This window comes from Cavia porcellus, unplaced genomic scaffold (genome assembly GCF_034190915.1).
Source record: "Cavia porcellus strain 051 isolate PalLab524CR breed Dunkin Hartley unplaced genomic scaffold, mCavPor4.1 scaffold_19, whole genome shotgun sequence".
Classification (NCBI taxonomy): Eukaryota; Metazoa; Chordata; class Mammalia; order Rodentia; family Caviidae; genus Cavia; species Cavia porcellus.
Window position 1 is genome coordinate 31,932,860 of NW_026947502.1, and position 19,641 is coordinate 31,952,500.

At 43.1% G+C, this 19,641-nt stretch overlaps 1 pseudogene; it reads right to left on the reverse strand.

The window, feature by feature from the left end:
* Positions 1-15,220: 15,220 nt before the first annotated feature.
* Positions 15,221-19,215, reverse strand: LOC100731211 (peptidyl-prolyl cis-trans isomerase G-like; annotated as a pseudogene).
* Between the last annotated feature and the right edge of the window lie 426 nt (positions 19,216-19,641).

Here is a 19,641-nt window from a genome sequence, read left to right on the forward strand (position 1 = left end):
GTACTAGGGTAATAGGAACTTTCTGATTGCTGGAATTGAAGGCGTCCTTACGGTTATTTATTTCCTCTCTTTTATGGTAGACTGTTTATCTTTTCCAAAGTGATATATGTTACCCAATCCCAAGTAATATAAGATAGGTAGGTAAGACTGTGTTTAAGCTCAACAAAAATGTTCCAGAGAAATATGGTGCTTTGGGCTCTAAATACTCCAGCAGGTATAAAAACCTGTAACTTTTTAACAATAATTCTCATTTGAGTAGGTCACAGATAATAAAGGAAAGCTTGTTTCTGGGAAATTAAAAAAATGACATGAGGGAGAAAATATTTATTTGCTTTCTACATTGGTCAAATGACTAGTGGATATTAACCTGTAAATAGACAGATGCAACCAATTCTCTTTCATTAACAAATATTGCAATTTTACAATAAAGTACATGTATTTAAAAATGTTTACACTTCTGAGACACTAAAATTGTCAGGGCTTGAGCCCACTTTAAATGTTACATTGATATGCTAATCAGTTAAAGAGAAAAAAAAAAATTCTTGTAAATCTTTAAAGAACCAACTTGAATTTTAAAGGCTGTTCTGCCATTCAGGTAGCCAAAGACCCCATCCACGTTGTGCATGGCTCTGTGTCGTTCCCTTTTGACTAAGTCTGCCCAGCCGCCAGCTTTGTTTTCCTTCTAAGCATAAGCAAGATCGGCAGCATGCTTTAAAGTTAATTTGAAGTAGGGTCTATATTGCCGTCAGCAAATATGTTATAAGCTTATTATTTAATAGTGATTCCTGGGTAAGGCCATCATCCCCTTCCTAAATCCAAATATAAAAGCTGAAATCGTATTTGTTAAAACTGTCATGTTGAATTTGTGGCCCAGATTGTTTTCCCGAGGCGTGCTGGGCCAGAGCTGAGTGTTGCTCCCAGCTGCAGACACCCCAGTCCAACAAGGCTGTTCCTGGCCTGGTGGCTGAGCTACTCCGAGCTGCTCAGCCGGCCTGCCTCCCCCAAACAGAGCTGCAGCCCAGCCTGCTCTGGGCTTTTCCACATTGTAAAATCATTTGATTTATTTGTTTGGTTTGGTTTGGTTTTTTAGAAGCACTGCAGAAATTATTTCCTACTGGCAGAGAGGGCACTTGATGTTACACTACATTAGTTTCACATCATTAGTTTAGGGTTCTCAAACTTAAAATTGGAAAGTACATGGAAGGCTTCTAGAGACCTCAGTTCTGACCAGAGCAGAACAAATTAAAGCTGATGGATTCCTTTCGCTGTCTGTAACGTGTGGGGCGATACATCATAAAGTGCTGTGGCATTGCTGAGGGGTTCCCTCTGTCAGCTAAGGAATTTGGTGGTAGGAAATGTTATTTATAAAGAGGAAAAATTCCACTGTTACCATTCCGGTTTTAAAAAAAAACCACCATAATTTTATCGTCACTGCATGTACCAAGAAACCAAGGAGGGGTGCTGATGACAGCCACGACCCCATATCTCTGGGCTGTCCCCCTCACCTCCATCAGCCACTTCCCCTCAAGACTCTGGCTCTTTACAAGTAATTCAAAACCCGCCCTCGGACAGAGGACAAGCCCCGATTGCACGATCGCGGGGCCCGGCCGCCAGAGGGTTAGTAGGGTGCTAGCCCGGCGGGTCTGAGTCCCCGCAGTGATCGGCGCGCAGCTGAGGAGGCTGGAGAGGCAGTGCATGCAGCTGGCCTGAGCACCCGCGAGGTGCGGGGAAAAGAGAGGACACGGGCTCGCTGCTCCCGCCCGCCACTCTGCACCTCTCCCGGCTCGCTCTTCAGTCCCCTGTGGCTCCGTCTTCCAAGCTAGATTTCGGCCTCTGCGAGCTGCGGCGTTGGGACCCGGCGTGGCCCTCAGGTGAGCGCTCCCCGAAGCTCTCCTGCCACCTGTTGGCCGCCGGCGGTGCTGACGCCGCCCGACGAGCAGCGCTTCCAAACAGGCCTAGAGTTTTAAATGCTTCTTTGCACCGGTGCTGGTAGACTCACAGCTGTGTCCCGCCCCCCAGCCCAGCTGATCTGCCTGAGTTTCCTGGGTCCCTATCTGACCAGGGCACCACCACTGAAGTACGGAACAGCCACAGCCAGTCTGCTCAGGAATATCATGTCTGGGGCCCTGCCTCCTTGAGAGCAATGGGGCTGGATGGTACCTCTGACAGCAGAGACCAGACCATCCCGGGTCTTTCTGTGGCAAGTGTCTAGGGAGGGCTTGGTGCAGAGCCACCGTGGAAGGCCGGCGAGTAATCTTTTCCTTTGGACAGAATCCTGAGTGGTGCCACTATACATTGTGGAAGGGAATATGAACCAGCCTGTCTAGCTTCTTGCTACTGGGTACAGGCTTATCTAGGCCTCTCACTTTGTTTTTGTAAAGAGTCTTCCAATGGTCTAAATGTAAGGGCAGCATGGGGAATTCTGCCAAAGGTCAGGATCAAGGGTGTAGGACTTTCAAGGTGAAGGAGGATAGTGTACCTTCTCCCCACTGTCACTATGGGCCACTCTCACACGTCACAGGTGAGCAGTCCTCTTAAGAGCTGATGCTTCCTAAAGATAGGCTCGAATTCATTTGCATGATAGCTTTTCAAGGCAGTCACTTGGAAAGTCGTGATCTTGGTGGCTTTCCAATATGGGGGAGCAGTCACATTTTTGAGCCACCTGGGTGCAAAAGGAAACATCCTTCTAGGTTTGGAGTGGGCTGAGACTGAGGATGGATTTGGCCTGACTTTGAGAATATATCATTTGGTTCAGTAGTCCTGAGAAGGGAGGGTAGTGTGTTGATGGTGTTCACATTCTTATTTTGTAGAGGGAGATCGAGAGCCATATTTCCCCCTATGCCTTGTTGGAATGGACTGAGGTTCCCAGCTGCTGTTGGCCCACAGACAGGCCTTTGGCCCAGTTGAAGATGCAGTGTTTCTTCATTCTGTGGTGATTTTATACACAAAGCTTGTGTCACTCTCGACCCCACCCGCTTACAGCATGTATGAGCATTAAACATGGCGTCGATGCTGCTTGTGGGGCAGGGTGGGCTGCATGAAGCCCTCATGAGGAAAACACAGGCCAAGAAGTTTCCACCTGGCCTTCAGCAGATAGCAACCGGCCAATTTACGTCTAGCCCAGACACAGTTCTCTGCCTCAAAGAGGAATGTCCTCTGTGAAAGCCAAGGGAGCTTGTTTGTAGGTGATTATCTCCTTGCTTATCGGAGACCAAAGTGTTCTTACCTCCTCATCTGAGGCCCTTGTATTTGGCCAAATGGTTTGTTGAGAATTCAGCCCTACAAAGTTATTTTTTTAATCTAGGGGCTCATGTGAACTCTGGACTAGGGATGATTTAGTTGTGTTTTTTCAGCTCACCTCATAATTTCATGGAGGAAAAAAAATTTGGCATGTTTCCTCCTGGTGCCAACTGCTGTAAGGGCAGAGTAATGCTCATAGTAAGAAATCTTGTCATGGCAGGTCTGTGCTTTGGGAAATGACAAGTGGCTCACTGGACACTCTTAGGTCTGCAGTTAAGGAGGGAGAGAGATCTCCCTAGCCAGGACTCACATTTTTATGGAGAAGAAGGAATGTTAGGAAAGTCAGTAAACTTCAACCCTCCCGGCCCCGTGAACATGAATAGGAGAAGAAGAAAAACCCAAGGTTGATTATTTACCCTCAGCACAAATGTCGCCTCCATCCCATCACCTCCCTTTTATTTCTAACCTCTTTGACAGAAGCACATGACTGACTGACTTTGCCTCCCATCAATACTGTCTGTCATGCAGAGACTGGGGCTCCAAAGGTAAGATAACTTTAAACACACCTGGCACATCTGGCTCCCGCCTTTGTGCTTGGAATGGCCACTGGCCAGCTGGCTGCCCAGTCCTCATTCATGTGCTCTCTGGAGAAATTCTAACAAACTGACTTTTTACAATTTTTATGGTCATGTATTATTCTAAAATCAGGCTACACAGCTGCCTTGGGTGTGGTTAGGTGACCTATCTTGTTAAGTAGTCCTCCTGAGCCTGCGGGGCTTGCAGGAGCTTAACCCTGCTTTGAGGAGAGAATGATCCCTGATGGGGAGATGGGAGGCTCTCTGGGGTCTACATTCCCTTCTCACCTCCAGCAGCAAACAGGACAAGACCCCCAGGTGATCCCAACTAGTCAGTGGCTCATTGTGCTGATGGCATCCAACTAGCTCCTCATGGATTCCTTGGAAGATGGGAGTAGACGTGTAGCTTGGACTGTTCCCAGTGGGATGCATTGGGAATGGAGATCCCTTCTCCAGAGCTGTGGCCAGAAGAGAAAGTATATTATTGTTGACAAGATCTTCAAAGTTATGTTCCTTTCCCTTACTTTAGGGAAAGGCAACTTTAGCATGCCCTTAGCTTCCCACCTTTCCTGTGCCTGGGGAGCAATTTTCCCTGTCTGGAGAGAAAAAGATTCTCAGTCTTCCTCCCCAATGGCTGCAAGTTCATTTGTTTTAACTTTCTGTGGCCTGAGATAACAGATTCTAGAGGCCAGTGAAAAGAAGCAGCTGGGTGTGGAAAAGTCTTTTAAGTGGGACGTTCTCAGTTTTGAACTTGAGCTATGCTGGAGACACTGACACTTTCCTAGTCCTCAGGGGTGAGAGGTGATGAGGCTGGAGTGGCATTTGGGGCTGATAAGACTGTTTTTTGTAAAACACTGGAATCCTCTGTGATTATCAGCTGGGAAATTCATGGTAGTAAGGAGGAGAAGACACAATGGGCTTCTCAACCGTCAAATGGGCTGCTCACTGTCAAACAATCACTTAGAGAGCATTTGCTCTGGCCCCTGAGTGTCATTGCTGTTAGCCACTTAAGCCCTGTGAGAGGCCCTGCTCTGGGTCACCCCCATTTTAGAGATAAAATGCAGTCCTGCTTTTCTTCTCTGTGTGAGCTCGGCAGAGGCAGCATTGCTTGGCCTCCAGTGACAGGTTGCTTCTTTCCAAGTCCTTGTTATTAGCCTGAACCGATAGTGCTTCTTGACGTCAAAAGAGGTTCAAGTGCATTGGAACAAATACTTCTGAAAGAACTAAAGGAGACGACAAAGTTGTCATCATAGACGTCAGGCTCCTCTCTGAGTTTCCGTACCCTCTTCTCTCCCTCCCCTTCCTGCATCCCTGCCTGCGCCCACTGGAATCACTTGATGTTCACCTGGCTGGGGGAGAGGATGTTGTGAAATTCTGGAATTGCTGCAGAAACTTAAAGACATGGAAAATGCAGACTCCTTACTTGGTCTGTCCTGTCTCCTGCCAATGTGGTCTGACAGAGCCCGTGGGTGTACTGATGCCAGATATAATCCAACTAAATAAATCTCTAGGAGAGAAAAATAAAAGCACTCTTGCATTTTCCTTTTGTTATCTGTACAAAAGCCACTCTCGGAATGTGAATGGTGTCAGATGCAGTAATCCAGAGTAAATCTCCCAGAAGAGAAATACATCTGAACGGGAGTGATCATTCATTTCCACCTCCCCACCCTTCCCCCATTTCACGTTGGGTGAGTCACTGGGGTGGCTGCTCATGGCTCCTGTTGGCTGGGTAGGATTGGGGAGATGGCCGCAGGGCCCTGGGGTTGTTGCCAGATCTACACAGGTCGCTGAGTTTTGGGTCTTAGCCTTCTGGGCTGTGTCCGTTCTGGCTGAGGGTCAGAGGAAGACCACACCCTTTGATTCTAGGCTTCCACAATGGCCAGAGCTTTTCCAGGGGACTCTAGGGGGGTGTTCTTTCCAAGGGTATCCACTACAGAAGTCTGGAAGCACTTAAATTGTAACACACTCTTTCGGCAGATTAGACTTGACCATTTGAAGGCCGAGTTTCCCTGCCTTCTCTTGAAGCCGTCTCCATCCCTGGCAGGGATTACCTGCTTATTCACTGAAGGGCAGGGCTGTGAAGAACAGGTAAGAATGTAGACTGTCCCTCAGGTGGGGTTCAATTCAGATTCAGGCTGGACTACATCCTGTCTGGAGCCCCATGTGGTCTATCAGCCCCTCATTGGTGAAACACACTTTGATTTCTTGGTCAGGGTGTTGTCTGGTTACTGCATTGCTGACTTATTATTTGAGCTAATAAGCAAACTTTTTTGAGACACTTGCACTTGGACATGCAAAGCGTCTACTCCTCATCCACCCTCCCTCTGTCCTGAATTTAGCACCTATTGATAATTCTTGCTCCAACCTTTGTCTACTGGGATGATCACAAAATGACGATCTTTCTACTTCCACTATTTTGTCTGCATTGGTCAGCATTCTGGTGAAGAGTTACCCCTCTTCCCTCCCACCTTCCCTTCTCTCTTCCCTCTTCCTGCCTCTCTTCTGGTATTGCTGCTTCTTTGTCAGTATAGTCTCATAGATCTCTATTTTATTTAATAGATAATGTATTAATGTCACGATTTATTTTTGTGCTCACTTAGCCCCAGATTTAGCCTGTGAGACCCCTTCAGGCTTGACTTCCATCTCCTTTTAATAGCCCATCATCATCATTTTGAGTGCTTTCTAACTTTCTGGCTCCAAGATGTTGCAAACTTACCTTCTACCTTCCCTGATCTGATCCTGGAATTAATCATTTTTTAAAGAAGCCCTAGTTTCTAAATAAAGAGGTAGATAGGTAGTTTACCCAATGCTAGTGGAGGGATTTTGCTTTGAGGTCCTTCAAATTTAGGATGAATACACACATATATATCCATCCTACATACATATATTTAAAGTTATATATACATATCTGAACACACATTTTCATGAATTCATGCTGTTATGTCCAGCTCTATACAACAGATTCTTCAGTGCCTGCCTGATTGCTCCCTCCCTGTACTGAAGGCTGAACCCAGGGCCTTCACACTGAGTTGCATTCCAGCCTTTATTTTTTATCTTGAGACAGGGTTTTGCTAAGTTGCTAGGTTACTCAGGCTGGGTTTGAACTTGCAGTCATTCTGCTTCAACCTCCCAGAGTGCAGAATAACAGGTGTGTGCCGCTGCACCTGGCTTCATCCCATACTTAAGTGTCTCTTCTTCCCTGGTAAGAACCCAGATCCAGAATCCTGTGCATTTATTCATATCCTCACTCCTACACTGCACAGAAAACAGTTTCAAGATCGGCATACCCATACCACTATGAAAATATGTAAAATCTTTACTGTTAGTTTTCAGGGTTTTCTCCCTTCATATGGAGTGTCTACAGTCAATGTACTTTATTTTAAAAAAACTACTTTGGATTAGTTATTTCTTTACTTTTTCTGCCTAGTTTTCACTTTGGGTTTGTCTACTCTTAATGACTAATGCTTTCAAATTTAGTGTTTTGTTCTCATCCTGGTTGATTTGAGGTGATATTTAGTTCTATGTAATGTGAATAAGCTCTTAAAGTTCCATAAAAAAAGTGTACAGGTTTACCTGTTTTTGCAAAAAATAAGCACAGAAAGGAAAAACCAGGAGAAAAAAAAGGTATTTCCAGTGTCATGGAGGAGACAGTGAAAGGGGTTTGAACAAAGGAATGTTTTCTGCATGTACATTTTAAATTTTTTTTTATGTACTAGGGATTTAACCAGTGGTTCTTTGCATTGAGCTGTACCTCCCAGTCATTTTTTAAAAAATTGAGATAGAGTCTTGCTAAGTCAGGTGCCTAGGTTAGGGCTGAATTTGTAATCCTCCTGAATTTGTAACTCCTCAGCCTTGCAGAGTGCCAGGATTACAGGTGTGTGCGACCATATGTGACTTTTGGAGGGTAATTTTTGAACAAATATGTTGACTGTTTTCCTTCATTTATTCTTTTGAAAAAGTAGGATAACAGTCCTGTAGTTTTCTGTTTCCTTCTTACGTAGAATGTGCATAGTTTGTGTATGCATGCATGCATGTATATGCTGCACGTTACCTTTTTCTCTGAGCAGTGATGGGTGAGCAGTGGTGTCCTAGCAGAGTCCTGCTTGAATTTCTCCAAATACATATGAAGTTAAACATTTTTCAGAGGTTTCAGAGACTTCAGATGTCTGGGTAGTGAACTGTCTTTGCCTACTTCTCTGTTATTTTTTGGTCTTTTAAGAAGGTGTATTAGCTGATTATCTATGATATATGTTGTGAATATATTCCAGTTTCATGTTTGTTTTCTGATTTAGCTTTTGCTATGCAAATTTTTAAAAGCCGTAGTCACACTGTTAATTTTTATTTGATTTAACTTGGATTTTGATTCATAATTAGTTTAGCCATAGTTGGATTGTAGAACAATTCACAGATTTTCTTTTTGTACTATTGGTAGTATAGTTTTAATTTTCTACACTTAGGTCTCTAAGTTTATTTGGAGTTCACCTTTTTGTAAGATATGATGGCTTTTTTCCAAATATTAGTCCACTCTACCAACTTCATGTACTAAAAGATTGTCCTTGCTTGAGTGATTTGAGATACAATTTTGCCATGTACTATGTTTCCACGTGTAGCAGGATTTATTGTGGAGTTCACAGTCTGTTTCATTCATCTGTGCCTTTACCATATTCTCTTAATTATGGATGTTTTGTAAAATTTAGAAATATCTGGTAGGTCTAATTTTCTCCTGTAGCTTTTCCTCTTCTGAATTTTACTAATACTCCTTTTTTTCCTCCTTTGGTACCAGGAATCAAACTCACAACTGCACACTCACCAGGGATACGCTTTGCCACTGAGCTGTATCCCTGGCCCCTTTTACTCTTGTGTGTGAACTTTTTCTTATGAACCGTAGTATCTACTTATCCAGGGGAAAAGTCGCTTAGAATTTTAATCAGATCATATAAAGCTTATAAGTTAATTAATGATGAGACATTCTGACGATGACCTAAGTGTGTGTTTTCTATTGGCTCAAATCTAATTTTGTATTTTTTTTGGTGGTGGTGGTAAATATGTTACAGTTTTTTTCTCCATATAAGTTTTCAACATTTCTTGTTACATTTACTTCTGGGAATTTAATCTTCCATTGATATGGTAAATGGACATTTCTTTTTTATTACATCGTATTAGTTATTATTTGTGCCTCTAAAGGCTAAGTTTTGGTGTTCATTTTATATCCTACTATCCCACTAAGTTATTTTATGGAGTAAGTTCAGTGGCTCTCGTTATGTAACCTGGGTACCCTTTAGAGGTTTCCAAGATCCTTTTAGTGGATTCATAAAGTCAAAATTATTTTCACAATGGTAAGATATCATTTGTCCTTTAGCTTTCATTTTCAGTTGAGTATACAGTAGAATTTTCCAGAGGCTGAGAAATACCCAAATAAAACTATCATGTGTGCTATCAGAGCAGATTGAATGCAGACGCAGATATGAATAGCCTACTGTTTTCTATAAACTTTAACAGAAAAGTATATTTATTACTTTTAAATTAAACCTTTGAAATTTTTCTGTTTAACATTCAAATTCAGTAAATGTCAATAATTACAAACCATATAAACAAGAGTCCTTCTGAGGTCTTCAATAATATTTTAGTGTAAAGGAGTTTGAGTATAAAGGAGTTTGAAAAACTATTGAAAACTTATGAGTTGTATCATTTATTTTATAGTTTTCCCCTAGATGTGTCAGCCTATCCTCTGCAATGGAGTTAGTTTTCCCTATTTTCTAATTAGCAAGTCTCCCTTTGGTTTGTTTCTGGTTAGCTGCACTAGCTAATATTTCCTGTACAAAATTTGTGTCCTGGAAGTGGGTGTTATACTTTGTTCTTTCCTCTAGTGGGAATATCCTTAGATTTTCATTAGTGAGATACAGGCTTAGGTGTATATATTATGCTTCATCTATTGTAAGTTCATGGGCTAAAAATTATTTTGGCGTTTAGGATGTTTGTGTTTTTGATCTATTGGTTGCTGTTGTAGCTGTACCTTTCGCAGTGCCTTTAGTCACCTCTTTTCCGCTCAGTCTTTGCTATATCATCTGTCAGGTTTATATATGGCATCCTTTGACTCTTCCCTTACCAAATAACAACCAGGAGTTACACTGTGTTTTACTTTTCCCTTCTCTCTGCTTTCTTGTATCATTATTAAGGTCACATTCTTTCCACTTTGTCAGAACGAGTCATGGCCATGGAATCAGAAGACTGTTTTCATCTCATTTCTGTCATTAATGCGTTAAATGCATACTGTCCATACCTTTGCTGAGGCTTGCTCAGTTGTTGTTTGGTTGGATGAAGTCTAGATATAAAAACCTTGACTTGTGCCTCTCTCTTTGAGTTTCTAGAAAATATTCTCCCTTTTAGTCAGTTCCATCTGTGGTTCTTAAGAACTTTGATGTCAGTCTGAATTTCTGACCTGAATAAGAGTTTGATCCTTTTTGCCTGGAAATCCTGATAATTTTTTGTTATTAAAGTCTAGTAGTTTTATTAAGGTATTTCTCAGACTTGATAATTCCAGATCAACTTCCAAGTAACACAGTAGACCTTTTCAATACATTGATTTAGGATTTCTGGGAAATTTCCAAATATTATATTTCCAAATATTCTTACCTTTGTTCTGTTTTTCTGCTTTATGGACTCCAATTATACATAAGTTAGACCTTTGCCTTCTGTTTCATCCTCTTTCTTTTCCTTTCTTTCCTCATGCTTTTATTTCCTGCAATACTGGGAATCAAATCCAGGGTCTGTGGATTGAGTCACACCCTCAGCCTTTTAGTTAATTAATTAATTATAACTTTGAGACTGGGTCTTGCTAGGAGGCTCAAACTTATAATCTTCTTGCCTCAGCCTTCCAGGGTGCTGGAATTACAGGCATACATCACCATGTCTAGTTGCTTCTTAATTATTTTTCAGTCATTTTCATTCTGTTTTTGTTTACTATTTATATTAATCATTAAATTTTCATGTGAATTTATTCTATCGTGGACACATTGTGATTTATTCTTAATTCTGAGGTAGTTTTGAATTTTTCTTCAATTCATTTCCTAATATTTCTCAGTTCTTATTGTGTTTCTTCCCAGTTATTTTAGTTCTTTGCTATTAGTTTTGTATCTTGTTCTAGGTTTTTTAAAAAAAATCTTCAAGTATGTATTATGATGTGTGGTTCAGTTTGGAATACAATACTAGAGTTCTCTTCTTCATGATTGATTTCTGGGGGGGGTGAGAATTTTTTAACAGGTGAAATGTGCAATTCATATTTTATTTTTATTATTATAACTTAAAATGGAATTTGTGAGCTGCCTTCCTTCCTAGACATTTAGTGGAATGTGCCTGTTTCAAGAGCGCCCTCTTCTGCCAGTATAGTGAGGTGCATTTTATTCAATAGAAAGTGGTGATAGGGGCTCATGAATTGTTTTCCGCAGGATTTGAAAGATCATCATCATTTTCATCATCATCATTATTATTATTGCTAAAAGGCAGTAAAGGGCAAAGATTCCTTTTGATTTATTTTCTTTTCCTCCTCACCAAATCAGTGCTCCTCTGACACTGCCACTTCTGACCCACACTCGCTTTGGAGTACCGAACCACAGGGTTTCAGACTTACATTTATTATTTTGCATTTTGCATTGGAGTTCTCCTTTGTGATCCTGCCTGTGCTGCTTCTATGTGTTCCATTCATTTCTCCTTTTCCCCATGGACTTTAAGACTCCCCTTTCCTGCCCCACCACAGGCATAGGCTTGCCCCAGTGCTAGATCCGCTGTTGGAGTTTGGTGTGTCTCTACTTACACACAATTTAAAATTTATAGTTCTATCTGGCTCCTAGTAATGCTGTAGGCATAGGTTGTGTATAGAGTTTTCACCCCTTGTTGATCTTAGTTTTATTTTGTTTTCAAGATGTGAGGAGAGGTTTGAATTTAGGAGGCCACCATGACCTTCCAGATTTAATAATGCTTAAGCAGGGAAAACATTGGTTTTTCAAAGGAAAGTTTGTCATTTCCACAAATGCTTTTAAAATTACTTGGATTAATGTATTTGGTGCTTATGAGACCACTAAGTATGTTAATCATGTTTTCATTTATTATCCCCAGTGGGAGAAAGGCCTATCTATGGAAATTTTAGAAACATTTTATATAGAAGAGGACGCAGCTCTCTCTTGGGAGAAAAGAGCCCCTGTAGACAGGAGCAACTCCTCCCGTGACACTTTCCCTGCCAAAGCCACTTCCATTGCATGCTGGCATTTTTGTACAGGCCTTATATTTAAGGCCCCCTGCATGCACTGTCTTGGCTGGTTATTACTATATTGTTAAGTATTTGGTAATATTTTGAGTATTAAAAGTTTCTCTGAGCTCTTACATTTTTCTCTGGATAGAAACAACTTTCAGTTGAGTTGCTTTCTGTTTCCACCTGTGTGGATGAGAAGAGTCCTGGTTCTCACATATGGCTGCTAACAAGGGCTTCACAAAACTAGGAGATCATCTTCCTAATGAGGTGACCACATTCTGATTGCTTTTTGGAGTTTCTTATTTGGTGTCTTCATTAGAAGTTTTGTAGGGGTTTCAGTACTAATTTTCCAATAAGTGTTTTTATCCTAAAAAAGTCTTCATAAAAACTGAGAACAGTGCAGGCAGAGAGCTCATGAATGCAACACAAAAACTGTTAACCATACGGGAAGATAGATTTATAAGTAGTTAGATCATATTAAACTTTCAAACTTCTGTTCCTCAAAAGATATCATTAAAGAAAATGAACAAGTAAGCTACAGAATAGAAGTTATGTGCAAAACCTACATCTGATAAATGACTTGTATCCAGAATGTGTAAATAACAATTTAAAGTGACAAAAAGACAACTGACTATAAACATGTACAAAAGATATGGACATTTCATAAAAGGGTATGCAAATAGTTAAGAAACATGGGAAAGGATTTTCAGCTTCATTAGTCACCAGGTAATTGCAGATTAAAACCATGATGAGATATACTACATTTCCACAAGAATGACTGAGGTGAAACCAACCAACCAACCCTGAAAATATGCAGGTGTTGGCAAGGATGATCACCAGAAATCTCGTAACTGCTTAAGTGTGTCAGCATCTACCAACATTAAGCATGTGCCTTCTCATGGTCCAGTCATTATGTTCAAGGTGTCTACCACAGAAATGCATGCGTGCCTAGGAACATCAAAAGACGTTTGTTAGCATGTCTGTAACAACACCATTTGGAATAGCTTCAAATGAAAAACCAGCCAAATTTCTATCCGGAGTAAAAAAGATCAATGGCTTGTGGTCTAAATTCACACATGGAATAGTATACTGCAAGAGAGAAGAACAGTATATAACAAACTCCTTCCATCCCCTGCAAAGCAAAACAACGGACAAAGTCCAAAAATGGATGGGAGGCATTCCTGTGGCTTTGTGTCAATAATGAGACCCTCAGTATTCAGGACGGTAGGCACGGACAGCACTATTTGCCCCTAGCCCCATCCCAGGGAAGAGCAGGGTCATCTAGTCAGCCCTGACAGTGCTTTAAAGGCTAACTGCAAGAAAAAAGCTTTGACCTGGTCCAGACCAAACACAGAGACCGGATCTCCACACCCGCAGAAGTTCTAGCCTTGAGAATACCTTAGTTTTTAATGAAATTTTAATTACTCAGGCAATATTCAGATATAAGTTCTTCATAAGCTCAAAACACATGAATAGTGTCTTAGAGCTGCTTTAAAATACCGCGGGGCTGGGGAGTGTGTGAGACTATGTGAAATGAAGTTGGCTGTGCAGTAGATACCTGGGACCTTGTTTTGCTATTCTATCCCAGTACTTGCTTAAGCGTTTTCCTGAATGAAAAGCAAAGCTGAGCCTCAGGTCACAGGGGTTTCCCACGCATCCCCTCACTCCAGGTAAGCTCTGCTGTCAGTTTAGGTTTGGTTTGAGAGGAGACCGGGATGAGTAGAAGAGGGATGATTACAGGACACTACGGAAGTGTGGGCAGGGCTGACCTGGGGCATAGTGTGACCCTGCAGAGCTTGCTGCTCGGGGTGACTTTGTCAGCTGGAAATGCCAGCCCTGGAGGAAGAGAGACTGGGCGCTTGGAGAGGAGCTTTGGCGCAGGGGGTTGATCAGTTTCCAGATCCTGTGGCAGGGACCAGGAGAATAAATTCTCCAACCTCAGTCTCTTTCTTCTTTTGATTTCCAGCTGGTGCTCCCTGTTGGCTAGAAGACAAAGGAGTTCGCTGATTTCTTTTCCACCGGGTTCAGCCATGTGGGACACAGAGCAGGGTCCTGAGGCTCGGGAGGAGGGGATCTGACAGCTTTGAGGTTTACCTACGTACTGGTGAATCCAGGGACAGAACCAAGATTTGTTTTCATTGCAGTTGAAATATCCCTGAGACCATGCAGCAGCTACAGCCTGCAGTTTCCACTGCTCAGCACCCAAGCTGGCACATCAAGATCAACCTCCTTCCTTTTTTGTGGCTGGTGGTATTCCACGGTATGGGCATGCTGTGGTTTCTTTCACTGTGCCCTCTTACCAAGAGCTTCTGCTGCTTCCCTCTTGAGAACTTACGGCCTTCACTCTGGGAGCTCTCTTAGCATCTTGGGAAATTTGAGAAACTGGTGCATACTATATATCTTTTGTTCCTGTGGAGTCATGCTTGGTTGTGTATATACTTTAACTGTTCAAACAATTGAGTTTTGGCAGTTGTTTGTAGTGGGAAGAAAGACAGATGGCAAAGGCTGTGAAGACTGACTCAGGCATTGGAAGGGTTGGGTTTGAGTTCCAGCTTGGTCACTACTACGCTGTGTGACCTTGGGTGAGTTGCTTAAGCTCACTGAGCTTCATTTTTTTCACCTGCGAAGTGCAGGTGATACTTATACCTTCTGTTTCCTGAAGCATTGCGAAGGATGCAGATCCTGCTTCCCATGGAGCTGGAATGGAAGGCTTTCTGTCAGAGACAGTCAATTGGGTCCCCTCTCAGCATGCAAGGCTGTGCCCCTCCCTGCAGCTATGGCAGTGCCAGTGTCTCTAAAATGAGTGCTGTCCTCCTGCACCATGACCAGGTTCCCTGGCCTACGGCCATTCTGAGGTTTCGGTTTCTCCTCACTGTTGGGTGCCCCTGATGGAGGATGGTCCAGGCAGTCTTTCCCAGGAAGCTATTATTTTTTTCTCATTTCAAGTTTATTAAAATAACAATACACACTATCCAGGTGGCAAAATATCAAAAGATCAACCCAGTGAAGTCCACATTCAAAACCCAAAAGGACAGACAAGAAATAACCCCCCAAACAATGAAAACAACACAAAGGTATTCACCAGAAAGTCTCTAGAACTTAATTTTGAGGCAGAAAGGAAATAAGTGTACAGAAGTCTCTCGTCCTCTTTTATCTTTATCTACTCCGAGGCTTCATTCCTGATTGAAGTTTTCATTTTTGTCATGAGCACGATTTTTAGCCGTATTCTTTTCTGACCCTCAGAATTTCCTTTCCTGCCTGAGCTCTTCCGTCCTTGGTCTCTATGTCTTACTTGCTTCCGATTTGATTTTCTTTTCCCTCCGAGTGCCTCTTGTCTTGGCCTCCCATCTGCCTGGGGCTCCTCTTTCCCTTCTCCGCCTCCTCCTGTGCCCCTCTGGCATCCGTGGGCCTCCTGGCTTCTCCTGGGATCTCTGTCACAGCTCCTGGATTACACTCTTCTGGTCCTGTCCCGACTTCTCCTTCATTCCCTGTTCTTCTATTGTAACTGTGTTTATCTTCAGTTTCATCACATTCTTTTTGTTTTGTTTTGTTTTTTGGTACCGGGGATCCAACTCATGACCTCCAGCTTGCTAGACAGGTGCTTATGCCGCTGAGCTAAATCCCTGGCCATCCCGTTCTTTCCCAGGGACTGCGTGTGTCTGTCCTTTTCTTTAGTTTACTATGATGGTGCTCATCGTTTTGTGATTCTTTTTGCTTAGACTTCTCTTTACTCCTACTTTTTTGTCCTGATCTTTTCCTTTAGAATCAGATTGCTTTTCTTTTTCTTTAACATTCTCATGATTTTTATTTTATTTTTTTTGTACGACCACGTGCTTGCAAGGCAGACGCTTATGCCACTGAGCTAAATCCCCAGCCCGCTCATGATTCTTTTCTCCTCAACCTCTTTTCTTTGTGTCTGTTAATTTTTGAATCTCCTTCCTTAATCGTTGATTTTTCTTTGCTCCACTTTTAGATTCGGCTCTTTTCTTCACTTTGTTTTACGATATTTATTTTCTTTTTCTGAATTTCTTCCAACTTCTCTGGCTTTGCTGTCAAGATTTGTGGTCCTTAACTTTCTTGTCCTTTTCATTTTTTTGTTTGGACTTTCAGACACATGCTTGTGATCAGCTATGTTTCTCGTTTACTCTAACTGGGCTCCTTCGATTTTCTTTCATTTCATTCAGTTCACTCTTATCCCTTACGACCCATCTTTCACCACTTGATTCCCTCGTTTGTTGAGCTCTCTGCGTGTCTTGCCTCTAATGTGGAGGAGCCTCACTACTGCTGAAGTAATCCATTGATCTGAGTCTGGAAGGAGTTCAGTGACACCTCGATCCTCTTCCTTTAGTTTTTCTGCCAGACCTAGTAATTAAGAGTTGTCTCTGGTATGAAGCAGGCTGGAGAAAGGCCCGTTATACCTTCTCTCTTGTTCTTTTTGTTTTTCTGTTCCTTGTCAACTTTAGGAGGATTTTTTCTAATGAGGAACCTATTTCCTGGTAGAAGGGAGATCCCTTCTGCATGGACAGTAGACTGGAGTTGTGCTTCAAGATTTTCCCTTTCACTAGATGCACTTTTCTTCCTTGTGTTTTTGGGAATTTTTCCTATGTTTTAAAAAATTTTATCTTCAGAAACATTTTCAGAATCAGAAGAATCAGAAGAGGTCTGAGTATAACTTGAGCTTTCTAAATCACTGGAGGAGGAAGAAGAGGAGGAGAAGGCTTTATGCTTTTTCTTTTTATCTTTTTTATCTTTAGATTTTGAGATCAGCTCTTCAGCTTTCCACAGCTAGGTATCCATACTTCAGCTGAGCCTGTTTTCTAGTTTTTTCTCTCTCTTTCTTAACTTCTAGACCAGAGATCACTTGTCTAAAACCAACATCATGCCCATTTAAATGAGTTGGTTTTGCTGTAATGAAAACCTGTGAACCACTGGTATCCTTCCCTCCCTCGTTGACCACTGATGAAAGAAATTCTTTGTTGTTTTTAATAGCAAAACTCATCTTCAAAAAATCCTCCATAGATAGATTCTCCTGCTTGTCTATTTCTCTCACTGAAGTCACCATTCTGAACCATAAAACCCTAAATAACTCTGAAAAAGACAACTCTTAGAATGCAATAGCTTCTGAGTTGATTTTCTTGTCCCCTTTCCTCCTATACAAACACAACAAAAGTTCTCACGTGTTTTGGGGCACACAGCAGAAAACAATGCATGGAGTACTCTTCCAAGCAGCTTGATTGCTAACGGCAATATCAAAGAAACATGCAGAACACTGAACTCTTATTCCCCTGATTCCAGTACTTCAATCTTTATAAACCACAAAAACACCAAGGAGAATTGAGCTGAGCCAGTCTTTCTCGATTCTGAAGCATCAGACATGGGCCTAGCTGTCTGGAGTTCAGGGCGCTGTCACTGCTGCCATATTACTGCTGTGGTATCCGTCAGGAAGCCGGGTTCCCTGAGTGGGGAGGGCCGGGCCTGGGGGGGAAGCCCCACCTCCTAGACTCAGGACGCCGCTGGAAACCGCCTACTGCTGCCAAGGTAGTTCCTCAGGCCTCAGGACCCACTGTGGACCCGAGCAGTCCATATCCCCCAAGGATAAGGCTGTCAACTCAGCCCAGCCTGTTCCCAGGCCCTTCCCACTCTTGTGCAGGACTCCTACAAGCTAATTTGCTGTGGGATTTCCACTCCTTTTTCTTGGAAGACAGAGTGGTTCCTAGGAGTGGATTTTTTTTTTTTTCTGGTTGGAAGCCCGCCAGCTAGTCTTTCTCCCTTCCCTGACACGGGATCAGAGAGGCAATGTATGCCAGCTTCACCGCCCCCCAGGGATGATGGCAAGCTAAAGAATGAATGTGCGCCCCTTACATAGCCACACAACACTTGCCTTCTCCAGTGAGAACTGTCACCATAATCCACAGTGGCTGTCTCAGGAGCACTCGCTCACTGCCAAGTGTAATGTACCATCTCATTTAATCTTCAGGAGACCCTCACTGTAGCTGCTGAATCTCAGTTTCACAGCTGAGGAAATCTATGCTCAGAATTGAAGCCACTTGGCATAGGTCATTCAGTTAGAAAGAGACAGTCAGGATTGAAACCTGTCTCACTGACTACAAATTGCATTTCCTAGCCAGTAGGCTCCTCTGCGTTCACCCTGCCGGCCTTGGGGCCCGACTTGGTTTTCTTAAGCTTTCTGTGTGATTTGACCCATATTATTTCCTATCCATGTGTGCCTTGTTCCCTGGAATACAGTGAATGTGTTTTCTGCTCTTTCCTCCCTCCACGGAATGACTGGGACAGAATTGTGTATACAGCAGGAGCTCAGAGGATGCCAAATTTCTTGTGAAAATCCCACTGGGGCTGCTGTTGGCAGGCTCTACATACCAAAAAGGCTGCTGTGGCCCTTTATGGAAGTTATCAGGAAGATGAATAAGCCTTGAAATGCGAGACCCTGGCAAGCTCACTCAGACCTCACAGAATGGCTTGCTCTGGCCTTTGAAGAGCTGAGAGCTATTTACATCGTACTAATGGATCTCTCTGGCTGTGAACGAGTTGAAGCTGCTATACAAATGCCGGAGGCCAGGGCTACACAGCGCATAAGGACCAGAATGCAGAGAAGTCCCCTCTTCAGCTTGTCCTCTTCTCTACAAGGGATCCATGGACCCCAGAAGCCAGGGTGGCCTTGGGTCTAGTTTAGTGAGAAGCCGCACACAGCAGGCTAGTGGGTGGTGATAGAATGGTTCATAGCTGGAATGTGGTATGCAGAAGTTTCTCCCGGAGTGAGGTTCTTTGCATAAATAAATGGTGACCAGCTGTTAGTCTTCCTATTAGCATGAACATCCATCACTGATTGTTTCAAATATAAGTCTGGGAGGGAGAAGCTCTGACTCCCATGAAAGGCAAATGTTGCGATGATGAGAATCCAGTGCAGTTTGGCAGACCTCAGCCCAAAGCAGCTCTTGGGTTGGAAACACTGGTTAGGTTCTGTCTGGGCCAGGTGGGCTGGGTACAGGCCCAGATGTTCTCTCCAGGTGCCTACCACCCAGGCCGCTGCCTTTTTGTTATTCATGATGAGATTAGGTTCTTGCTGGAGGCCTGTTTGGTGGGGCCCTCACGGAGCTGATGGTTGCTGTCCTCTCCTGGGTACCCGTTCCCCGCCATTGACCTTGACCTACAATAGGCCTTGACAAAGTGCAGGTCAGCTGACAAGAGACTGGTCATGGCTCAGACATCTGTTTGAGATGTTCTGGTTTGGGGGTAGCTGGTGACCTGCAGGGCAGAATGTGATGCACAGCCCTGTGGTGAATACTCCTGTCACCCTCTATCTACCCCTGCGAGTCTCTACAAGGAGGCAGGAACCTGCCCTGCCTGTACTCCACCCCTGGCAAGGACCAGCATCACTCTTTTCACTGACTTTGGGTGATGCTAACTATTGTCCATCTGTCTGTCTCTGGCAGCTCTTTCATTTAACCATTTGTTCATTTACCTACACATATTTTGCACCTGTGCTGCAATTTGGGTGGGGAACAGATTTGGTCCTCATGTTACTGGAGCTGACATTTCCTTGGAGGGGGGCACAGTGGGACA